This window comes from Bison bison, unplaced genomic scaffold (genome assembly GCF_000754665.1).
Source record: "Bison bison bison isolate TAMUID 2011002044 unplaced genomic scaffold, Bison_UMD1.0 scf7180017864151, whole genome shotgun sequence".
In the NCBI taxonomy this organism is placed as follows: Eukaryota; Metazoa; Chordata; class Mammalia; order Artiodactyla; family Bovidae; genus Bison; species Bison bison.
Window position 1 is genome coordinate 1,229,120 of NW_011494723.1, and position 5,314 is coordinate 1,234,433.

The following is a 5,314-nucleotide window of genomic DNA, read 5'->3' on the forward strand; positions in this document are numbered from 1 at the left end:
CACCATCTGCAGTGATTTTGGAACCCCCCAAAATAAAGGCAGCCACTGTTTCCCCATCTATTTGTCATGAAGTGATGGGACCGGATGCCATGATCTTCGTTTTCTGAATGTTGAGCTTTAAGCCAACTTTTTCACTCACCTCTTTCACTTTTCATCAGGAGTTTCTTTAGTTCTTCTCCACTTTCACTTTCATCAAGAGGTTTAATTCCCACTATTTTACCAAAATTTCTCTTGTTAAGTCAACAATCATGTTACCACGTTCAGTGATCACTTCCCATTACTCATCTATCAACAACATGTGGAACATTTTCTTCCTTAATCCTCTGGACTTTCTAGCCATTTCTGATCTTCTGTAACTTCAGTTAGAATGCCTTAAAGCTCAGTTCTTAGACTTATTAATTATCAACATTAATAACTCACAAGATGTTATTCAGTGTCATGAGTGCAGGTTATAGATCTACCCTGATGAATTCCAAATTTACACCTTCTCTTACCAAACTTAAGGCTCTTGTAGGCAACTATCTACCAGTGGATATCTGTAATATATCATGCCCTTAATCTCCTTTCTTTACCATCTGAGCCACCAGGAAAGCCCAGCTGAAACTCCAATAATGTATCCGCTTGATGTGAACATTGGAAAAGACTGTGATGCTGGGAAACATTGAAGGCAGAAGGAGAAGAGGGAGACAGAGGATGAGATGGTTGGAGGGCATCACCGACTCAAAGGATGTGAACTTGGGAAAGCTCTGGGAGATAATGAGGGACAGGGAAGTCTGGTGTGCTGCAGCCCATGGGGTCATAGAGTTGGACATGACTGAGTGACTGAAAAACAACAAAAACCCCCTTCTCAACCCCAAATGTTCCTCTTCTAATCTTCGCCATTTCAGCAGATGACAATTTCTTCCCTCCAAGATGCTGAGGCAAAATACTCCTATCTATCCTACCCATAACAGTCAATGTGTTAGTAATTTCATTTAGGTCTACTTTCTAATTTTATCTGGAATCTGATATGTCCACTGGGTTACTGAACTAGTTGGAACTACAATTATTTTGTCTTCGATTCACCTTTATGTTTCCACTCTTTCTCTCCTATAGTCTTTTTCAACAGATCAGCCACTGCTATTTTAAAAACATAAACAAGTTTATGTCATTGCCTTATGCAAACTCCTCCAATGGCTCCTCATTTCACCCAGGATAATAAAGTCCTTATCATCACTCAGGGCCCTGGATGGTTTGCTACCTTTCCACCTCTTGCTTCCTACCTCTTGAAATTCACCTTCCCTGCTGCTTTTGCTGCTTCACTTTGCTGATGCTCATTGGCTTCTCTGCTTTTATTTGTACACACTGCACATGTTCTTTTAATTTCATGGCTGCAGTCACAATCTGCAGTGATTTTGGAGCCCAAGAAAATAAAGTCTGTCACTGTTTCCATTGTTTCCCCATCTATTTGCCATGAAATGATGGGACCAGATGCCACGATCTTCGTTTTTTGAATGTTGAGTTTTAAGCCAGCTTTTTCACTCACCTCTTTCACTTTTCATCAGGAGTTTCTTTAGTTCTTCTTCACTTTCTGCCATAAGGGTAGAGTCATCTGCATATCTGAGGTTATTGATATCTCCCAGCAATCTTGATTCCAGTTTGTGCTTCGTACAATCCTCATGATGTACTCTGCATATAAGTTAAATAAGCAGGGTGATAATATACAGCCTTGACATACTGAGAGACACTGCTTTTCCAACAAAGTTCTGTCTAGTCAAAGCTATCGTTTTTCCAGTAGTCAGGTATGGATGTGAGATTTGGACTATAAAGCAAGCTGAGCATTGAAGAATTTGAACTGTGGTGTTGGATAAGACTCTTGAGAGTCCCTTGGACTGCAAGGAGATCCAACCAGTCCATCCTAAAGGAAATCAGTCCTGAATATTCATTGGAAGGACTGATGTTGAAGCTGAAGCTCCAAAACTTTGGCCACCTGATGTGAAGAACTTACTCCTTGGAAAAGACCCTGATGCTTGGAAAGATTGAAGATGGGGGAGAACAGGATGACAGAGGATGAGATGGTTGGATGGCATCACCAACTTGATGGGTATGAGTTTGAGCAAGCTTCCCCAGGGAAGGACAGGGAAGCCTGGTGTGCAGTAGTTCATGGTGTCACAAAGAGTCAGACATAACTGAGCCACTGAACTGAACTGAACTGAATTTTGTTGGTTCAGACCTTTCCGAGTCCAGTTGTTTACACAGAATGATGTTTTCCCCCAGAATATCTACATGACTTGCTCTATGGCTTCCTTTAGATACCATCTTCTTAGAGAGCTCTTCTCTGAGCACCTCTTATAAAGCATTGACAGCCTCCCCATCTTCCTGTACTTTCATTCTAGTCTTTAATTTCCATCATGTCTGTTCATATAACCCCACGGCAAATTATAGCTTTACTTCCTCATTATCTCTTCCTTCATGTAAGTTCCATGCTGTCACAAATTATGCTTTGTTGTTACATCACTGATGCCTACGACAGTCTATGGTATCTATAAAGCAGGTGCTAATATTTTCCTCATGTATTGATTAGGCTCAGAGAGGTTAAGGGCCTTGCTCAATTTATAAGTGGTGGTGCTGGAACTCAAGACCAGAAAGTTTGAATCCAGAGTCCGTATACATCGCATATACTAAATATTAACAGACACTTTCACTGAATTTTTAGTAATTTCTATTACCTTTCTCATCTCCCCATGACATTTATTTTAGCCTGAGTTAATTTATTCAAATACATTAACGACAGCAAGAGGCACAGTGGAATGGTCTTCAGTCTCCCGAAGCCATTCCAATCATCTGAGCAGCATTTCACTGTCTGTAGTGAAAGCTTTGCTACCAACACTAATGATTAAGAGTTAAAAATTTCCAGTAGACCACAGGGCAGACAAATTTATCAATTTGGTTCATAAAAATGAAAGTGAAGTGAAGTCGCTCAGTCGTGTCTGACTCTTTGCGACCCTGTGGACTCCCCATGCCCACCAGACTCCTCTGTCCACGGGATTCTCCAGGCAAGAATACTGAAGTGGGTTGCCATTCCCTTCTCCAGGGGATCTTCTGGACCCAGGGATCGAACTCAGGTCTCCTGCATTGTGGGCAGATGCTTTAACCTCTGAGCCACCAGGGCAGACCTCATAAAAATGAGGAGTATTTAGATAATTGGAAACAACTACGATGTATAATAGCATGAGACCTCATGAGAAATAAATCGAATGATGTGTATAAAAACTGAGAAAAGTGATAAAAACCATATTCACGCTCTCATTATGAGGATTCTAGGAAAAAACAATAAAATACTGGAAATAGAAACAATTTTCTTTTTAATTTTAACCATAGACTTGCTTAACTGAATTTTTTTGAACCAAACTCATCTTGAGGCATTCATCAGATACTTTTCCACTTAATATTTTTTATGTGTATCAGCTTTCTTGGAAAATTGAAAGGTTATGTGAGAAAGTGCCAATATAATGTACTTAATAAAAAAGTTCAGTACCATCTTTTCACACATGTACACTACCAAATAACAAAAGTGAGCATATCCAAGTCACTACTTATCCAAAAATCAACATTATTCCAGAGGAAAGAAAAATCACTTCAATTTTATGTCCCCATTTACACAATTAAAACTAAACTGTAATTGAATTGCACACTTAGAAAATTGTGAGTTACCTTTTCTGTGTCAGTAAAATGAGCAAACTCCATTCGATTGGATTTTGTGTAAATTCTATCAGTTAATAACAAGATTGTGCTGCGCTCAGTAGTTCCATTGTGTCTGAGCCTTTGAGACCCCATAGAGGGTAGCCTTCCAGGGCTCCTCTGTCCATGGAATTTTCCAGGTAAGAATGCTGGAATGGGTTGCCATGTCCTAGTCCAGGGAAACTTCCTCACCTATGGCTGGAACCTGCATCTCTTGAGCCTCCTGCACTGGCAAGCAAATTCTTTACCACTGTGCCACCTGGGAAGCCCAATAATAAGACTAGCACGATATTAATATATGAACAAAAAATTTATAACTATCACTGCCACCTTTCCTTCCTATCTTAAACTTTAACAAGTATTTTCAAAATTTCCCCCATTTTTTTTTAAAGCTACCATACACATTCTAATATATGTCTTCAACTATGAATAGTCTTTGAAAAATTGTCCAAATATACAAAAACAAATAGAAAGGAAATACTTTTTGTAATACATTTATTGTATTCTATGCCTTAGAATATAAAATAATGGAAGAAAATCAGTCGGAACGTAAATTCAATTTACGGAATAGTGAAAACACTTTAAATACATTTCTCAGACATGCAATCAAAATACACTATTGCCGTTAAAATTGAGACTAAATTATCTTTAAAAATTACTTTCACTAGTAATTTTTTCACTAGTTAGCATATTTTAAACTTATTTATTTGTAAATAAAGAGCTATCACTGAAAAAATTTCATCTATTTATTTACATAGGAATTCTTGAGGACAAGAACATCTAGGTCTGTTTTTTTCCTGTGAGTATGCATATATAAAGAGGGAGAGATAATCTTCTCTAAGAACAAGAAAAGTTAGTCTTGAGTATTATTTAGCCATTTACTGTTCTGAGAGTGCAATATTGTTTAAAGAATTATGCCTGCTTGGAATGATGCTGTGGTCAGTGAGGGTACATAAAATGTCTGAATACTTGTACTTTTAAAAGTATTTCTGGTGTATGATCTTTTTAATGTGTTGTTGGATTCTGATTGCTAGAATTTTGTTAAGGATTTTTGCATCTATGTTCATCAGTGATATTGGCCTGTAGTTTTCTTTTTTGGTGGGATCTTTGTCAGGTTTTGGTATTAGGGTGATGGTGGCCTCATAGAATGAGTTTGGAAGTTTATCTTCCTCTGCAATTTTCTGGAAGAGTTTGAGTAGGATAGGTGTTAGCTCTTCTCTAAATTGGATGCAAGGATTCTTCAATATCCACAAATCAATCAATGTAATACACCACATTAACAAATTGAAAAATACAAACCATATGATTATCTCAATATATGCAGAGAAAGCCTTTGACAAAATTCAACATCCATTTATGATAAAAACTCTCCAGAAAGCAGGAATAGAAGGAATATACCTCAACATAATAAAAGCTATATATGACAAACCCACAGCAAACATTATCCTTAATGGTGAAAAATTGGAAGCATTTCCTCTAAAGTCAGGAACAAGACAAGGGTGCCCACTTTCACCATTACTATTCAACATAGTTTTGGAAGTTTTGGCCACAGCAATCAGAGCAGAAAAAGAAATAAAAGGAATCCAAATTGGAA